The sequence below is a fragment of the Zootoca vivipara genome, chromosome 3, assembly GCF_965207765.1.
Source record: "Zootoca vivipara chromosome 3, rZooViv2.hap1.1, whole genome shotgun sequence".
Lineage (NCBI taxonomy): Eukaryota > Metazoa > Chordata > Lepidosauria > Squamata > Lacertidae > Zootoca > Zootoca vivipara.
The window spans coordinates 52,354,580-52,374,830 of NC_142586.1; the positions used below are offsets into that span (position 1 = coordinate 52,354,580).

Below are 20,251 nucleotides of genomic sequence, written 5' to 3' on the forward strand. Positions count from 1 at the left end.
ATTTTAGAGCTTGTGTGTGTGTGTGAGAGAGAGAGAGATAGAGAGATAGAGAGAGATAGAGAGAGAGAGAGAGGTGGAGAATATTTATAGGAATATACATGTTCGCTGTTTTATTTGATTTATTTTGTTGTGCTGTGTTTTATGATGGGCGTAAAGCCGAATAAACTTCCTGATTATTACATGTTCGGTGATGGGAAACTTTTTTGGTTTGGTTTGGTTTGCATTTCCCAAAACAACACACAACCTGAAGGAGAACTAGCCTTTGAAATTCACACTTCTCTGAAATTTTGTGATGAAATTTCTCTAGCCAAAAATGGGTACAAAGATGCATAGTTAGAGGAGCAAGTGCACAAAATGCACGTATTAGTGAAAATAACAAACAAAATTATGTTTTATGAGAGAAAATGGTTTGTGAAAATGCATACGTGATGTGAAATTGCATACATAAATGTGTCTTTTAGGAGAAATTCATAGTAAAAAGCCGATACATTTTCACGAGGAGCGAAAAGAATCTGATGAGGAAATGGAGAGAACTGAACTTTAGTTTTGAAAAAGGTGAAATGGAGAGAAACCCGATGTGAGATGTGCCACAATGTTTGCCCACAGTCTGCAGTCCTATCAAGGCAGGTACAGTACACAGAATGTAGGAGTGTAATCAGGAGAGACTAGACAGGGAGAAAGAGAGACATTAAAAGAAGGGGGGAGGGAGGGAGGAGACATGGATAGGCTGGAGCAGGAGGGAAAATCAGCTAACTTGTGGAAAGTTATGAAGAGACGTGAAAGACTGCAGTGCAGTGGTGAACTGGGGAAAGAAGGAAGGATAGGCAAGATCTGCACCAAGCTAAGGGGACCCTTTGATGAGAACAGGTACTGATTTTCTGGGAAGTTTTTTTTTTTAATATAAATTTTTTATTTGATTTTTTGTTGATACACCGAGAAGAAAAGAAAAGAAAAAGAAAAACAGAAATACAAATGAAAAGGAACACAATATTATTTACAAAACAATAAAGCAAAAATTGGTCTTTGAACTATAGACCCGACCTCCCATCTATTCCTTACTTCAATTATATATTGCTTGTTGCCAATACACACTTTTATCCTAATTTGACTAATCCTTAATTTATCTTAGATCTGATGTCTTTCTTAAAGCTACTACTGAAATTACTCTAATGCTGCAACGGAGTTTAATCTACTCTAATTATTTTTCAAATATACTTTAAAGAACCCCCATTTCGGATTCTCTGGGAATTTAAGAATCCAAGTGTAATCAATTTAGGACTCTGGGGGATTCCCGGGGGAAATAAAAGTGCATTCTAGTCCCTCTGACATCAATATTGGCAGATTCGTCAATCCCTACACAACACTTTTCAGTGTGGTAAGTACATTTACAAGGCAGCCATTTTGAAATTCCTCCTGGCTCCCCCCCCCCAGCATGTTTAAATACCTTTCCTCACAAAATAAAACTATTTCCACATTAAAATGTGTTGCCCTATTTTTTCTGTTTACATGCTTTTCTGTTATGGTGTTTCTGGAATTAAACTAGAACCAACAGATGAATAATTCCAGGGAAACAGCTGTTTGTTAAATGTTAGGGCAAGTTTTCGAACCGTGAGATACATTTGACAATGGAATGGTTGCCTTGCAAGATGATGGGATGTCCTTTGCTGGAAATCTTTAAATGAAGGCTGAAGAGCAATTTTCTAGGGACACTGAGGTTCTATCCTGCACTGAATGGTTGGAGCAGAAGACGTCTGACACACTTTTCCACCCTATAATTCTATTGTTTATAATGGGAGGAAAGAGTATCATTTCCTCCACAATTCTTAGAGATTCCACTAAATATTTCATTGTGCACATAGATTTTGCAGGAAATTATTCTGCAATAACCCTTTGGGTGTGAGTGTCTAGTGAACAGGAACCATTTGACATTTCATTAGCTGTTTTCCCTCTGAAATGACTATGATTTGTTAGTTTTTGCAGGTAATTATTGTTTTATGGCCTTGTTCAGATTTCCTTTTATATTCAGGGACCAGAGAGCTACCATAAAAATAATATATAATTTAATGTCTATGTTGCCTCTTTCTGATGTCACTCCATGAAACTGTAAAATATTACTTAGTAAAGTTTTGAAAGAAGAGAACTTTAAATTGCATCCTGTTTTTAGCAGTGCAATAAGATGGTCCAGTATCCTCCAAGATGAAAATTTGTGGAGCTCCATGGACGATGGACTCTCCTGGGGCTTGCCCATCCATGACATGCTATTGCCCAAGTGAGTAGTGGAGCTGTCTGTCTGCTATTCTGTCTGTCCTTCATCTCCTCTGCATTCCTTGCTAAAATAGTTATTGTTTACATGTTATATCAATACATGGTATGCCTGGAGTACATAAGTCACAGTGGGCACCTCACAATGGCTCACGTTATTCAGATTGTGTGTATGATAGAGTGGTATAACATCATTTTGGTGATTCCTTCTTGTTATGTGCAGATTTGTGCATGGTTACATTAGGGACATTTTTGGCATGCTTCATTTTTGGCAATATTGTTATGGATCCTGAGGAAATGCCTCCTGTCAGGGTCCCAACAATATATCTTCTTTGCTATGCTGCTATCTTCTTCTACGTTAAGCTAACAGCATGCTGGATTTAGCAGCAGTGGGAGGTGGGAACATAGGAAGGTGCTGAACACTTTTCTGAGGCTGTAATATTCTATATCCATTCAGCTGGGACTAAGCCCTGTTGAACTCAGTGAGACTTACACCTGAATATATATGTACAGTGCAGGATTGTGCAGGAAATGCATTAAGGAGCACACTAAAGCAATGCAACTTACTTTGTCTCCTAAAATAAGTCAGCTCAGAGGTGTTATTTGCTAAAACAAGGAAGGGGAGAGCAATCCGTACTTCCTAGGCCTGCTTTATCTCCAATCAGCCATGTACGCCACTTTTAACACCTTGGAGAAAAAGGTGGGATGTAAATGCAATAAATAAATAAATAGTTGCTGGCTCTTAAACATATTTATATATTGAATGTTTTAGTTGTTGCTATCTTCCTTTTGTGAGTTGTACCCTTAAAAGTGGCTTGTAAATGATATCATGAATGAAATGAAATCTGACGCCTCTTTCTATAGAATCTGTTGGTCTCTTGGCCTCTTCCGTACATTTGTGGGTTCAAAGCAGTACAGCCAACCGCAGCCCTTCTGTCTTCCCTCAGTGATGTTGGGGTGTGTGTGGTCTCAGTTAATCGCTGTCAGAAGCTTCATCACCACTGCAACACATACACACAAAATCCTTGGTACATTAAAATATATATTGGTTGGTTGATTAATTGATTGTGGCAGTTACAAGCCCATCAAAATTATTTATTGGGTAGCCAGCTCTATATTGTTTAGCAGGCACCCCCAAACTGCGGCCCTCCAGATGTTTTGGCCTACAACTCCCACGATCCCTAGCTAATAGAACCAGTGGTCAGGGGTGATGGGAATTGTAGTCCGAAACATCTGGAGGGCCGAAGTTTGGGGATGCCTGTTGTTTAGCCTTGAAGAAGAGAGAGAGAGAGAGAGAGAGAGAGAGTGCGCTTGTGAGCAGGAGATGTTAGTAATTCTTTTATCTTCTTATAAGGTGAGAAACTGAGGGAAGGAGCTTAACCAACTCGTTCGGCTGCCCCATCAGGCTAAAATGAGATATCATATAGTCCCTTCATTATTTCTCCTCATGAAATCTGCTAGGTGCCTGCATTAGGACCATTTGATACATTTGTTATTTAGGGGTGGGGGTGGGGATAAGTCAGTAATCCACCATGAGGTGTGTCATTATTGCCAATTATGGAAAGTGCAGATGGGAAGCTGGCGCACCTGTGCTCTAAATTACTCCAAGGCAATTTTTTGGTGCTCTTTTACACTCTCATTACAGTGTTGGTTAAAGAGGGCTAATTCAGTTGCAAGACCCCTTGAGCACCGCGTCCCTCAAATTGGGCGGCATTTATATGTTGAATGATGCTACCATTATTATACTTCACCCAGCAAGAGAAATCCCTGAATGAAGGCAATTTAGTTGTTCTCTGGATTGAAGCCCTTTCAGTTCTTTCTCTTAATTGTTCCCTAGCAAGCAAATTGGAACTTTTCTTAGTTCCAATTCTCTGAGGTTTATTAAAAGCTAGTCTGAAGCAGTCCACCTCTCTCTCTCTCAGGGCTGCAGGTAACATGTTTCCACATGGTAAATTTTGTCAGCTTTTGACAGGGGTATATTAAGCAGTCCTTTCCTTAGATCAGTGTGGAGCCAGTGTGTCAGGGAGAGACATTTTCTATAAACCTGGCTGCCTGAGGCCTGGTGCTGCTCTTGTACTTCACGTGGAAAGGTAAAGGCAGAGAAAATGAAGTCTAGTGGGGACTGCCTGAGGAAACCACACCGTTCTGTTAACTGTTGACTGCTAACAAGGAGATGCCAGAAAGCTGCAGAAACGGGAGAGTTTTTGTTTTTTTTAAATCCAAACCAAAATAACTCAGATGTTGCACTGAAAAGCTGAGGCAAGGGACCATATAAGTCATGAAGATATTTCATACATTGGCTTACTTTCCACAATTTCTACACTGCTGTTGGTCATCACAAGGGCTGGGGAATGAAGGCAATATGCTGAAGGCCTACTCCTCCCTTGATCACATCAGCTTTAGAGATTTCACCAGGTACTTCAAGCACACTGTCATTTATTTAGTTCCTTATGTTATATCCCACTCTTCATCAAATTGGATTCAAGGATAGTTTAACAGTCCCCTTTTGCCACGAGGGCTAGAAACTTTGCCATAAGGAGAGAAGAAAGACTATGGAATGTGGGTCCCCCCCCCTTGAAAGATGGAGTTGTTTTGGAATTTGTTCCTGTAGATCAGATCTTATTTATTTTTTTAAAAAAATCTTTATCTTACAGTCTCAGGGTTCTAAATCACCAGGGTGTTGAAATGAGAAGGAAAGTATTACATGAGAAAGAAGGGACTTTAAAATATTCTTCCTCTCTCTCTGTTTCTCTGGTGAGATACTGAGTTATGTGCCTGGAATGTTGTGGGGTGGGGGCGAGGGTACCCTTAAGGTGGTAGTTAATGCTAGGGGGGATATGTTATGCGGAGAGTCTGATAAGTTTGGTAAAGGGAAGGGTGATTAGACATCTTATGACCATTCCCTGTTCTAGTTTCTCCTTTATCCTGAAATTGTGTTCTGTGAGAGTTTATGTAGTGGCTTTGCAGGGGAGGGGGGAGATGGCAAAAACCACCTCCACACACTTCTATTTACAGAAGACTTCCCTGGATCCAAGCCATGTTTGGCTTCCCATAGGCATGTGATTGCCTTTGGTCTGATTCAGAAGGTTCTTGCTTTCACATAAGAGTACCATTGACTCCAACTATCATTGGTCTGTCCCTCTTCTCCCTTCTACTTTGCATAAACCTTTGTACCACTGTAGAATTTCCAGCTTCTAGAAAGTTCAGGCTGAAAGATGTTGTGCCACACATATGTGCACCTGAAGATCATTGGATATATTTGGCATATTAAATGCGACATGAACAACATTTGTGGATCTTCTTATGCAAAAATGCTTATTTGGATCAGGCTAAAATGCAGAGGGACCCAGGTGGCGCTGTGGGTTAAACCACAGAGTCTAGGGCTTGCTGATCAGAAGGTCAGTGGTTCGAATCCCTGCAACGGGGTGAGCTCCCGTTGATCGGTCCCAGCTCCTGCCAACCTAGCAATTCGAAAGCACACCAAAGTGCAAGTAGATAAATAGGGACCACTCCGGCGGGAAGGTAAACGGTGTTTCTGTGCACTGTTCTGGTTCGCCAGAAGCAGCTTAGTCATGCTAGTCACATGACCCGGAAGCTGTCTGCAGACAAACACTGGCTCCCTCGGCCTATAGAGCGAGATGAGCGCCGCAACCCCGGACACGACTGGACCTGATGGTCAGGGGCCCCTTTACCTTTAAAATGCAGAGAGATCTATTTGGGAATCTGCTTTTGTGATGCACATGTGGTGGCTCTTGCCTGCAGTACCAGCAACCACAGAGAAGCAGAATAAGGTCCAAATAGTTTATTGTTGCAGCAGATACAGACTCAGTAAAACATAAATACATCTGGACATATATACAAGTACAAAGTATCTCTGTTGCGTGAAATTAACTCTAAAAATCCAAGACAGAACACTGGACAACTAACAGATTCAGAATGACTGACTGTGACAACCGAATTAGCTGACATACATTAATCACATATAGAGTCGGGGCACTGGGCCATTACCATAGCAACTGGCTCGGTTGACCTTGTACCTGCGAATCCACGTGGCCCCTCTGTCTTTGGCCAAATTTCTTTATATGCAATTAACTTTTTTAATTGCAAAAATATTTCCTGGAATGTCTTTGAGGCCTGCTCTTGAGCTCTTCATGTTCTTTGCTGCTCTCTGTTCTACAGCACTCTTAAAGGGGCCATTTAAATGCCTATTTAGTACTTAATCTCCATTAAAGCTCACAGTAGAGATCACAAGTGATGGTGCTTATCCTCGTGCTAAAGTTCTGCATTAGGCAGCACTCACTCACAGAGGCTGAAGTGCACTCAGTTGGCCTTGAATTGCTGGGCTATATAATTTCCCCAACAGCAGTTCTTCCCTGTGCTGGAAAGCTCCTTAGCAACAAAGACAAGAGCTCACTTTAGCCTTGTACTTCATCTTGGAGTGCTCCTATTTAAAGAATACAGAGAGCTTTCTTTCTTAATGAGCTATAAATGGCTGGTTTATGCATTCCACAGATGATGTGCTGGGGATAAAAAGGGAGAATAGGTTTGTAGCTTTTAATTGTATTAAAAAAATGAGGTCTTCAATTGTGGTCGGATTGTAGCTGGCTCTAAGCAAAAGGAAACCAGGACATCTGGATTGAGTAGTGGCTCTTTGAACTGAGTCCATGGCAAGAGTAGGGTAGAGATTTAGCCGTGGCTGGCTCACATTCTGTATTTCTAAACAGATTATGGATTTTGTCAAAGGAGCCAACAAGCTGCCTATCCTACTCAGACATTACCGCAAATAGGAGCCCACATCACCTTATCTTGTATTAGTCTAGTAAAGTGCAGTTAGAAAAACATAATGATATGACATCATCACACTATGAATTTCACTGTCACCACAACATTAACCTGGGAATGGTAGAGGAGGGAAAATTCATAGTGTGATAATGCCATGCCATGCATAGCTGCCAAGTCTCCCGTTGAAAAATCCGGGATCAGCAGCGGTGCGGCACTGGAAGTCGCTTCTACGCATGTCTGGACGTGTGCAGAAGCAACTTCCGGTGCCGGTGCTGCCCGATTTCGGGGTGCCCAGACATGGGCAGAGCGACACCCAAAATTGGTCCAGACATGCGCAGAAGGAGCCTCCCTGGCAGGTAGGAAAACGGGGGATTTACTGGATTTTTTTCTTTTCGGGATAACAGCGGGAAATGGATTAAAATCCGGGGGTTTCCCGTGAAAAACGGGAGACTTGGCAGCTATGATGCCATGTGGTTCACATTATTAGATGTTGTATGGAATAGATGGTGAGGGGATGCAGGGATGCTGTTTTTGGAGATAATGTGTATTTATGGGCTCAGGTAAAGGATTGAATTACTTGATTGATTTACACAATTGTCATCTCTTCCTACTCAACTAGGATCTTCATGTGATGGGGATGAATTTCTTGTAATCTCAGAGCTGTATTAATGTCCCATGATTAACTTGTTATGGTTGAGGTATCCAGATCTATTTTTTTTTTAAAAAAATCAATCTTTGGTAATTGAAAATTAGTTGTGTAGGTATAGCACCAATGGAAGGAAGGAAAGAAGTAAGGAAGGAAAAATTGCAATTTTTTTCAGAGCATGATAATGGGCCACCCTTTCAAACTAATGGATAGCAGGCAACCTCATTGCAGTCATAGAAGTATTACGTTGTGTCACAGACAGCAAGCCCAGACATCTCACCACTGTATATAGCATGCACAATAAAACTCTGAAAAATCCAGAGGATGTGTGGAGTGCTTACTCGGGAGTAGCCAACACCCATCTGTGACACGTTGGTTTTTACCTTTTGAGGCCACATGAAGTAATGATTGCATTTCTTTTCATTTAGCAAATCACAATTAGTGAATACATTTAATGTCTCCCGATTTTTGCTTCATGGCTAACATCTATCTTCAAGTTGCATTAGTTAATTTTTGAGCTTTTTCATGCCGAATGATTTTGTTCTTTTCCCGCTTAATGATTTGTTAAATGATATATCTCAGAAGTCAGTCGTTACTTCCTGGGCTTAACTAGCTCTGTACTCTAATGTTCTGGATGATATAGGAGCTGTCAATCTGAATGAAATCAGTGTAATTGCCAGTATTTTGTTTCAGGCCTTTCTGTCTCCATTTCAATTCCTTCTTTCCTTTCTTGTATTTAGAAACCAGTCTGTTGGAGAAACCTATGGATTAAATGATTTGTTACATCAAATGGCCTCATTTCAATAGGTCTTTTCATTTAAGAGGCTCGAAGAAAAAGATTATGCCATTTACATAACTTGAACATAAGGTAAATAGGTTTATTCAATGAATCAGATCACTTGTGAGGTCACTTTTCTAATGAAGATCTTTTGTAATATCAAGTGGCCATTTGGATACAACATTTCTCCATGATTCATTTGGCAAATTTTAAAATTCAGTATGTGGCCTCTTTGACGGCACTAGCTTTATCTCTCCCTCCAAAACTTTCTAAATTGCTCTTTTAAAGTAGCTTGGTGACTTTTAGATTCCCATTTTACATTTATCCACATGCTATTGGGATTTCTTGGGTCTTACAACTGAGGAAGTCTAATTCTCATTGATATGGATGATATAAGAATGTTTAAAGCACAAGGATGCTGGATGGTCACCTCTCAGCCACGCTGTGTCCTGGTCATCGGAGAGTCTCAGCTAACACAGAGTTTACCCTTCTGCTCACCCCTTCAACCCTTAGAAAACTTGCTACCCCCATATACAGGGAGGGAATTTTTATACATGTCTTTATCCATCAGCCCAAACACTTAGCCAGAGTCTCCCTTAAGCTGCTCATGGTAGTGGAGTTTATGGCTTCTAGGTGTGGGAGTTTATGAATCAAGTTTAGTAAGTAAAATATATGAATTTCTAAGAAAAAACACATTACATGTAAAAAGAACAGAAAACCAACAAAATAATAATAATAAATCTTTTCTTAGAGACCAACTAAGTTTGTCATTGGTATGAGCTTTCGTGTGCATGCACACTTCTTCAGATATCTGAAGAATATCTTAGTTGGTCTCTAAGGTGCTACTGGAAGGAATTTTTTTATTTTGTTTCGACTACGGCAGACCAACACGGCTACTAGAAAACCAACGGATTCTCCAATGAAAGAAAAAGCAAATCATCAATGGGTTACATGTACTTCTCTATCCCTAACTCTAAGTGCTGTTTCTAAAGTTAGAATTTTACACTTCTTTGTTGTCCTTCATATAATCCCAGTACTTATTTCTTTCTGCTTTTCTTTCCCAGGCATAAAAAAGTCTTTGATGTCTTAGGAGTTCCACCTTGAGCTAATGCCTCTAGGCTGGCTACCTGTAGATATTGCCTTTGCTTACCTGCCTGCTGCAAATCACAAACTCTGCCAGCAGGCTGCAGGCAACAGGAAGCCCCACATGGAGCTCCTCAGAAAAGAGACATGCTGACTCTCACATACACAGTGGACTTCTCTCTTCCCAACTGAGCAGCGCAGTCTTTGCGAATTTAATCTATAATCCCCCAACAAACAAGAAAAGTATTCATCCCCATACACTGCACAACAGCTCATGTAAAAGCAGAGTCCATATGAATAGCCCACCCCACTTCAGCAAACTCCAATTCCTTCACAGACAGTTGCAGGAACAGAATATAGAGCAAAACCCAGTATAGGTTCACATATCAAGGTCTATAGATGATAAAACTTCACTCATTTAGGGTTGGGAAAAAATAATTAGGATAAAGGAAACTGATTGTGATGTTGAATTTGGAGGAACACATGATCTTTATGTTCCTTCTTGGCCTCTTAAGTGGTATACTGTGTGGAAATGATTTGGTGGAGAGGTGGAAAGACACGGCAACATATATTGATGGGGGCACCATGGATTCCAGCATCAATAATTTCTGTCTACTACCACAGAAAATCAAGGAAAGGAGGTATAGCCTGGGGAGAGTTGTAAGACCAAGATAGAGGGACCTGGAATTGTGGTTCCCCACCCCCCAAGCTAATCTAACCCATTATTCCAAACCAGAATAACCTATAGTTAACATGCATTTGATTTTTCCTCCCCCCACCCTCCAAATTTCTTCAAACCATACTCCTTACATTGTCCAGATGGCTATACAAACCTTCCCAACCTAACCTGCTCCGTCACTCACAATTTCATTCCGTACATTCTGAATCTTTTACCCTATATTTGCATGGTAGTAGTGCTCCAGTTGTGACCCACCTTGGATCAGGCCACAACCCACTCGTAGATCCTGACCTACCAGCAACCATTAAAAGCCTTCTACATATGTGATAGACATTGTAATGAATGCACAAAAGCAAAGCAGAATTAAATTTATTGTGGCTTCATTCAATATTGGGGTGCTCATAGCATATAGCATTGTGTTGTTCATATTTGGGGTTTGTTGTTGTTGTTGCATGACAGAATTAGTTGCAAGCTAACAGCACAAGCAAAAAAGAATATGCAGAGTTACATTGCCAGTTTGCATATTCAATTTTCTGATGAGCAACTCATAATTCTGTACATTATCTAGTGTGACAGCTCTACGCTGTCCAACTTTGGAGGTATTATAAATTTCTAGGCAAACAAAAAGCAATTTTCAAACACCAAAGAAAACAGCTGTTTAATGGTAGGTAAAGAACTCTGCTGAGAATATGCATTGCAAAGTAAGCAGATTTAAGTATGAGTACATACCGTTATAGCTGTCTCTGAATTGCAATATTTGTCAATAGCATTTGTTGCATCTGTCCATAAAATAATTATGAAGACATTCTGTTTGTTTCTCCAAAAAACACAGATAAACACTGTTATCCTTTGAGATGCGCCATCCACATGTTCTTGTTGTTCTATAAAGCTAAAAACGGAAATATGCGCATAAACACCAGAGCTGCTTGGACTCTCTTAAGGTATTCTTTCTTAAGGTAGACTTGTTAATGTTATTTCCTTTGAACAGCTGATTTTTCTCTGGCCCCTTCAGAAACTGCTTTTGAAACCTCCCCTTCATGGAGAAGGCCTTGTGCTTCTCACTAAGGTGCTAGAGAACCTATATTTGGACTATACTGATTCAGATTGCAAGAAGGAGATCACATATGGTTGCCAACCCAACTGGCTGGTCTTTCAACATGTGAGACCCCTCTGAAGAGCAGAAGGTGTATCTGGTTTTCCCAACTCACCTGATATTCTTGTGACCATTTATAACTTTTTTAAAAATCATCTATTCTCAGGAACCACCCACTAACAGTTTGTCTGTCTTATCTGGATTGAGCTTCAGTTTATTGGCTCTTAAGCAGACCATTACCGAGGCAAGACACCCGTCTAGCACATTCACTGCCTCACCTGCAGATGTAAAGATGTAAAGGAGAAATAGAGCTGTGTTTCAACAGCATTCTGCTGACGACACACTTCAAAACTCCAGATGACTCCACTCAGTGGCTTCATATAGATGTTAGGTGCACATAATTTTGCCTAGTGCACACATTTCTTCAAAACAATTCCCCTTAAAAATGTTGTACTGTATGCTATTTTTTTACTACTATATGCATTTTTATACACATTGTTGCACTGAAATATTTAGAGAACTGAGAAATTCTAAGGTTGGCTTTGTTTTTTTGTTCACATATTGTTTCAGTAAGTGTGAAATGAGTAGACTCACTTTTATTGCAAACTGAATTGAATTTATCCGCTGTCCCCTAGTGGGTTTGCAGTGACTATGCAGCTATTTCTGCAGTTAAACTAGAAAGGTTGGGGCTGTGGCACTGAAATATTAATGGGGAGCTTCTATTTTATCTCATTAATTTTAAGTGGATTAAGCCTCAAAGCATGCTTTCTTACTTCATTATGTTGTAGTTTTCCAGAACTGCAGTGACACGATAAAGCACTAGTAAGATGTTTATCTACCATGTAGCAAAACTGTGCTTCAGTTTGACCATCTTGGTGCCAATTTCCATGGCCTGTTTTTCAAGGGAAATAGAGTGTTGTTGTTGTTGTTGGTTCTCTAGGACTTTGTAGTGCATGGATGACAGGTATATGAATGCAGAAAAATCTAAGTCTGCATGTTTTTGAAAAGGCAAGGAATTGTGTTCTGATGTTTAGAAACAGGGCAGAAATTCATCTATATCAGATACTTTTGACCACAACTTCCATAATCCATAATTCCATGCTTGCTGGGGCTGATAGGGATTGTCACTCATACAGTACCATCTGGAGAGACCATAATCCAGGTCACACAGATAACAAGAGTCTTTCCATAGCCGAAGATAGGGTGAACTTTGCTGATAATGTCACATATGTTGAGGGTTCTCCATGTGAGTGCTGATTTCCAACTTTCCACTGGTGGCACAGACTCCCTGTTCAGCTCCATTTATTTGCATGAATCTTTTGGATATTATGACTCTGTGTCATTACCTGAAATAAGAAATTACTGTGCTGTTACATGGCTTTGTGGGGTCATGACATGGGATGTGTGAAACATCTTTAAGAAATTCTGCTTGTGAAACTCTGTTACCTTCCCTTGGAATTCCTTTGATGTGTCTCCTAGAGAAGAATATCTAAATTCAGTCTGCACTTGAGTATTGGCGAACCTCAGCGACAAAAAGGGGATGTGTGGAATCACTGATAAGATATTTTGTTAGTCTTCCTGATGCCCTTTGGGGCAAAGATATTTGCAAGGATATGTGTCTAAGACCATTTAATAGCTCCCCCCAACATACATATGCAGATTCAACTAGATAAATATAATAATATTACAAGAAAACTCTTGGACAAACATGCCAGTATGTGTTATTTCTTAGCAACTATCAAAGCAAACAATGAATATTCATTGTTTTAAAATCTTAACACAGCCATAATGTGCCAAAGAATTTATTCTGCAGCCAGAGTGACAGTTAAAAAGAGCTGAGCAGATACTGAAAGCCTGCCATTTCTTTCTTTTTAAAATGCTGGATCATTCTTACTACTTCAGCCGAGCTTTTGTTTATTTCACAGATGCCAAATTACCTTTAAATGTGCACATCTAATTTTCTTTGCTGTTGATATCATTATAAGTGACTCAGTACTGTTGCAAACACATCTCAAATGGACAACAAAATGGTAAGAAGCAAAATAAAATTGTAACCAGCATTAAGTTTGGAGGAAACATATGGGATGATAAGACTGGGAATCTCTTTTCCGGTACTTAGCTTTCGAATTGGAAGCTATTTCATTATTGAATTGCGAGTCTTGGGCACTTCCCCTCCTCAGTGTTCCAGAACAGATTTGACATTGCTTACAAAGCTACCAAGAGTGCTAGTTATACAGTACATTGTTTTCAAAGACACTTTAAAAACAGAACATGTTTTACTTGCCTGGGTGGAGGATAGAAGAAAGATGTACAAAGGCAAAATCCAAATCCTCTCCTCTGACCACTTTTACCTCTGGCCTTGCCCAGCATTGGCATGTGGCCCCTGGCCAGAAGGGAATGCAGTTCTTGGGCTGAAAAAGATTGCTTGCTGTTGCCTTAAAAAAACCTTATCAAGTTGGTTAGGCTGGGAAATATAGTGACCTGCCCAAGGCTGTCTAGTGAGCTTCATGACCCAGTAGGGATTTGGAGCTGCATCTCTCAGTCCTAGTCCAGTGGTCTAAGTGCCCCCACCACAGTGGTTTTCCTAAAGGGAAGGAGAATGCAAGAGATCTTTGGGAGCTGGAGGAGAATAAGCAGAGAGAGCTAAATGGGCAAAGAAGTCAGAGGCGATAATCCATTTCATGTATGGATCTGATTTAACCTGAAAATCTTTGACTGCAAGTTGCTAGTAATAGAAATAAAATAGGAGGGACATGTGCTATGCTATTCTGTGACAACATTACAAGGGACTTTGTCCGCAACATTTATTTGAGCCAGGATTCCTACAAAGTGTAAAGAACAAGGAAGAAAGCATTTCCTCTTGGCCCCCAGCCACTTCCCTCAGGCAGGACAGCATTGCTCAAATCGCAAGCCATGTGAACTGATCCAAAGAGGTCCAGGAGGAGCATAGAAATGGATGTCTGCCCTGAATCCATCATGAAATCATTTATCCCAACCACTAATGCTATTATTAGTTCACTGGCCTAAAACCAGGGTTTATAGACTGGCTTTGGCTAAGCGTACTTGAAAACGACCTTTGGCTGATATCTGTACAAATTCGCTCTTTGTAAAACAAGGCTTGCTTCAGAAATATGTTTACTAGGGCTGTGTACAGATCCCCAGTCTGCCCTGTGGCCCTGATCTTTGGCTCCTGGATCAGACCAATTTGACTGCCACTGCCTGGGAGGGGGGGCACCCTCTGCTCCCCGATCAGCCCCACAAAGCAACATGGTGGTGGGGCTAAGGGTTTTTAAAACCTTGTTTTAACATACAGTTAAAATAAGATTTTATAAAGGTCAAGAGGGGGTGCACTGGCACCATGCAGAATTAGATCCTTACGTTTAACAGCTGTTGAGCATGAAAATCTGATCCTGTGTATTGCTTCTTCTTTGGAAGTGACTTCCCTGCATGCAACGGGAAGGAGCAACAACCCACGCAATGTAGGATCGTGTCCCCCCCCCCCACTTCACAGCTCCTATGTGAGAGGAGCTGATGCTGTGCTGCTGCTTCATGGGAAAGGAACAGGAAGAAGGAGAAGCCTGCCAAGAAATGGCAACAATAGGGAGGGTAAATGTGCTCACTGTGCCCTGCTAGCTGGGGCTAACGGAGGTTGTAATCTTCCAAACAACCTGGAGAGGTAGGTTTAAGCAGACAGGGGCCAGCTCAGCTGTTCCCAGGAAATGTTGTGGTTGAGTTGAGATTTGAACCTGGGTCTGTCCTATGATTTGAAAGTGCTACTCCACTAAATGTTCAACCCTGGATAACTTATTCATGGTGTCTACTTTCTACAATTCTTCCTTCCTTCCTTCCTTCCTTCCTTCCTTCCTTCCTTCCTTCCTTCCTTCCTTCCTTCCTTCCTTCTCCTCCTCCTCCTCCTCCTCCTCCTCCTCCTCCTCCTCCTCCTCCTCCTCCTTCTTCGAATTTCTATCCCGTGTGTGTGTGTGTGTGTGTGTGTGTGTGTGTGTGTGTATGTGTTTCTGCTGACAACGCTGACAGACACGGGTCTAATGCAGGATTCAATCAAGTTTAGAGACAAGCTGTAACGTGTGCTGACATTATACAGTAGCTGCTTTGTCATCACGGCTCTGACTGATGTGCAATGTCATCTCGAGATGACAGGCTACAGCTCAGTGGAAAGGGAAACTTCGAACATGGATCCCATGGCACTCTAAACAGCACATTACAACTCTGGCGTTTTTTGACAAGGTGCTGACGGATGGAAAGGCCAGACAGGTCTTCAATTACATTATTGCCTGACTGGCTTCCGAAAGAACCCCCTACATATTGTCGAAAGGAATGGCAGAGGAGGGGGCAGAACCAACCTGTTGCTGGCAGGAGCTTGTTTTGTTTTGACTTTCTCATCTCAGTCCTGCAGAGGTCATTAGTCTGAGGCTGGCTGGGACAGAGATAATTCTTTTATTTATTGGTCTCCTGTTGGTTTTTAACTTCCTCCTTGTTGGCCTATTTTCCCCTCACCTCTCCTGCTTCTCTGGTGACCTTAATTAATCTCTTCTGAGGCTTGCAAGTGTCTTATTCCTTGCCAGACACATTTTCTCCTGACTTCCTATGGATTTTTTTGTTTTGTAAAAAAAGAAAAGACCCCACAAAAACCAACCATCTAAAATGTATATGCATTCAACGTAAAGTTAATAGGCTGCTTCTGCAGCTAATTACTATCTGTAGGCTCACCTCTATGACACACGGGTTTATTTATGGCCTAAAAGTCTTGCACTTTGCCCTAGGAGTAAAACTTTCAGCAACTGATATACTGTAATATTGGCAGTAGCACAAATACTCCCTGGTTATTACTGTAGTCCACCAGAATGCAAATGAAGGCTATGGATCAAATGGGAACGTACAAGAGCAGGCCTGTGAAATGTTTCTGGAGAATGGGGGAGAAGCAGGGCGAGCAGGGAATTCTATGCACCTTCTCCAGCCTCCACATATGTTATCAGGCCCAATGGAGCTGACTCTGTTGGGACAGTCCCTGCAGCCTATCCACTTGAATCAAGAAATGCCCAGCTCAGGGAGGTCTTCTCAGGCTTGGCAGCACAGAACCACAGCTGACGACAAAGGTAGCTCCATGGAACGGGTGGACAAGAAGATCCAGGTGGAAGTTGTGGCCCCGGGGAGTTAAAGATGTGGCCATCTCCTTGCAAAAACAACTCATGCAAGCAAGGAGATTCAGGTAGCAGCTACACCTTCTGAGCTTAGGATGGAGATGCTGCCTGGGAGGCAGGGACTCTCTGGAGCAAGAGGCCAATGTAGAGACATGTTAGCTGAGTTTGGGTAAACTATACTGATTTGGGCAGGGGCTTATACCTAAATAATGTTTTCTGCTATCAATCCAGGCCCCCTTTGCCATTTGTTACTGGGTGTGAATTTTTTAAAGCCATTTTTTCTGCCTACCTCCAGGATCCACCTAGTACCTATACTCATAGCTTACTAGTTTTCCTGACCAGCAGTTAGGGTGATTATAAAATTGCACATTGAGGTTGTGATTTAATTGGAGTCCTTTGAGGCAGAGGTAGGTGTGGGTTCATACCCTTTCCATTTCCAGGACAGGACAAAAAAAACCACATTCATATTCTAGCAACAATAATCTATTTCCCCTCCTCAGGGAGGGAAAAGGTGAAGATTGATTCTAATCTGTGTCCCAGAAATCCGGCTTACTAAAAGGAAATCACATCAAAATCTTATTGAGCAGAAATACAAAAGTGTAAGGCTGCTGTACAAAAATCTTATTAAAATTTGATTGCATTTCATTGTTCCCAACACATTCCATTAGCAATGTCATATTTGTACCACATTATAAGGCGTTGACACAATACATTAAGTGGAAGCTTTATGTTCTAATTATTTGATGGAATCATGATGAACTATACTAATCATGATGATGGAGTTCAACTCTTGAGCACTTAGCATTATGCAAATGTTTAGCTTCTCAGATTATGTCCTCAGCATTTCAGGTTCCATTGTTGACGGGAAAGATTCCTTGAGGTTCAGAGGTCTGCCATTGGATAAATGCAAGGGGAAATCACCCCAAAGTGACCACAATTCAGCAAAAATTAGTTGGGCCAAAATTCTGTCGAAATCAATTTTGAAATAAACTGCTCGTAACTAAACTCAATTCCACTGCTTTTTCAACATAAATCTTTTGGGGGGCTGTGTTCAGTATTTTTTAGGCTCTTACGATTCTTGTGTATGTGTGTGTGTGTTTTATATCTCAAAAGAACTATAATAGCATCACACAGGCCAAACAGTCACCATGCTTTTTTGGGGGAAATGATACTACTAGTGTATATAATCTTGTAATAGTTGCTGAATGTTTATGATAAGTTGAGTTGATCTGGTATAGGTCATCCTGAGATTAAAACTTCATTCCGTTCTCCTTCTCTGAAAATAGGAAGGTCCGTAGCTCAGTGATAGAGCATGTGCTTTACATGAAGAAAGTGTCAGGTTCAATCTGCAAAAGTATCTGCAGGTAGGACTGGGAGAGAACCCTGCCTAAAATCCTGGAGAGGTGTTGCCAGTTAGTGTATGCAATACAGAGCTAGATTGGCCAATGGTTGATCTCAGTGTAAGGCACCTTCTTATGTGGTTGGCAAAACCACATAGTGGTTTGTGTTTTCGTGTTTGTGTATGAGAGAGAGAGAGAGAGAGAGAGAGAGAGAGAGAGAGAGAGAGAGAGAGAGAGAGAGAGAGAGAGAGAGAGAGACTGTTCTCTGCTACTCTATATAACACCAGTTATTTCCAGAACTCTTGGGTATCTGATTGGCATGTGCGCTTGGGGTTGTGTACTTCTAGAGACAACAGAGAAATTTGATTCAGTTTATATTTAAAGGAGAACCTAATATTCACTTTCTGAAACACCCTATTTCCACCAAGTTGTCAAACACTTTGCATGCTCTAAGAGCGTCTGCGACGAAAGTCCCTCTCACTTTCCGTCTTTTAACTTTGACCTCTCAATTATTAAAAGCACTAGCAGGGATTTCTGAGGTAAATCAAACCGCCCACTTATCCCTCTAGCCTTTCTTTAAACCCTCTAGCACTTGTGGGTTTTCAAAAATAAAAGAGAGTCCTCTTCCAGCCTAAACGTGACCAGGTACCTATATAGACTTGGGGCTATAAATAAGACTGTTCCTATGTGCGCTCAGATAAGGGTTTCCCTTCACTAGAACCTCCCTTACTGTAAAGCTAGCCTCCTTCCTGAGGTAACTTTATTATCACTCAGAACCTGTCTCCTCCTTTAGCCCCCCCCCCTTTCTTGGTGCACTCTCAGCCACAAACTAACCTTTCCTCTAAAAGGCAGTTTTGACAGTTTACAAGAGTTCCCCACCAACTGGGTTCCTGGATACCTTAGCTGGAAAATGAAATAGACGATTTACTGGTATGACACTTTAAAGATGGATATTTATTGGCTTGAATCTTAATGGTTGCTTTCTGGTAACATTGGTACAAACTTAATTTTCACAGATAACGTTCTTGGTAATCAAATAACAGAATACCTATCCACTACTTCATCTACTCTAAATCCTCCCTTCTCCACAGCCACCCAAGCTCCCACACAGAAAAACCCCCAACCCCCAACTGACATAACTGTTCCCCTTTCCATTTAAACCCCATGCAGGCCACGCCTCCCATGGAATGTTGCTGTCAGTTAACCAGGAGTCTGGGTTAACCCTTCGATAGGTTGGTTGCGAAACAAAAACATAACATAACCGTTTCAAATTCGCCACATATCTCCCTACCTCCGAGAAATTGCATAGGCACTTACTTACTCCTGTTCAGTAGTGCCGGTGCAATGGATTAGAGTTCCTTTTAACAAACACCTCTAATACGGTATGTTTTACATAACATTAAAAAATTTCAACAATACATATTGTCAATATACAAAAACAGTCAATACAAACATCTGCTATCAACATTACTTCCTATGACCTCTAAGAAAAAGAAGTCCTTTCCCCAAACGTCAATAACGATTGAATGAATCAGTTACATTAAGTGAAGTAGAGAGCAGTCTCGAGTTGAACTTTGTTGTTGTACTTTTGCCGACTCTGCATTGGTGCATTGCTGTACTTCACTACGCTCCTTTTTCCTCCTCCTGCCGTGTCGCTTTTCCTTCATCGCGCTGCACTGGCCATGCGATGAGTAGTTCACCTGCCTCGCACTGATGACTCTCCAGACAGTTTCAGATGGTACTGATTCCTTCATAGGAGATTTTACAAAAAGTTCTCCTTCTCCATTTTTTTTTGTATTTACACTGGACACAGTCTTTGGATGTCTTTGGATGCTTGCGGGACAATCCTGTTCCCCTCGAAAAGCATCCGCTTGCCCTGCCATGTTCACTTAACTGTTGCAGTTTGTACTCTGGTACTGGAACATGCCTCTATGTGCAACAGTCCAGCGCAAGTAAATCTCAAGCCGCTTTCGCTTTCGGGCAATCATCTTCCTGTGGGCCTCGCGCTGTTTCCGAATCCTAGCTGGAACATACTCAGCCTCAGCAGGACCACAAGATGATGGATGAGGAGCATGTTTGCATATTTGAGCTGCTCCTTTGCCACACTCGGGATTCCCGTTCATAATCAGGCTTACAACCCCTGCTGTCGAACATTGCTGTGCCCTTTGCACCCGGCCACCAGCTTGCCTTTTAGTCTCTGGCCTATAGTGTTGCAGCTCCAGGATGTTAGATCCAACCAGAGGATGTACCACACTCTCTTCCTCCTTCCATTCAGGCTGTAATAGTTGTAGAAGTGAACTGGTTTGCATCCTCTCAGTTGTCGACTCAAAATTCTTCGGCCCACAAAGTGTTAAAATCTCTTTCATAGTCTTTAACGTTACAGCATTTCCCGGGTTGGTTATAGTCTCCTTAGAAAAGACCATCCCACT

General features: G+C 41.4%; 1 long non-coding RNA gene across 1 annotated transcript; it reads left to right on the plus strand.

Annotated features, from left to right (window-relative positions):
- The first annotated feature begins 2,162 nt into the window (after positions 1 to 2,162).
- LOC118082173 (uncharacterized) lies at positions 2,163 to 19,309 on the plus strand. Its single transcript, XR_015948955.1, has 4 exons — positions 2,163 to 2,269; positions 8,431 to 8,558; positions 11,063 to 11,171; positions 18,993 to 19,309. It is a non-coding gene; the product is annotated as an uncharacterized LOC118082173 (long non-coding RNA).
- Positions 19,310 to 20,251: the final 942 nt, after the last annotated feature.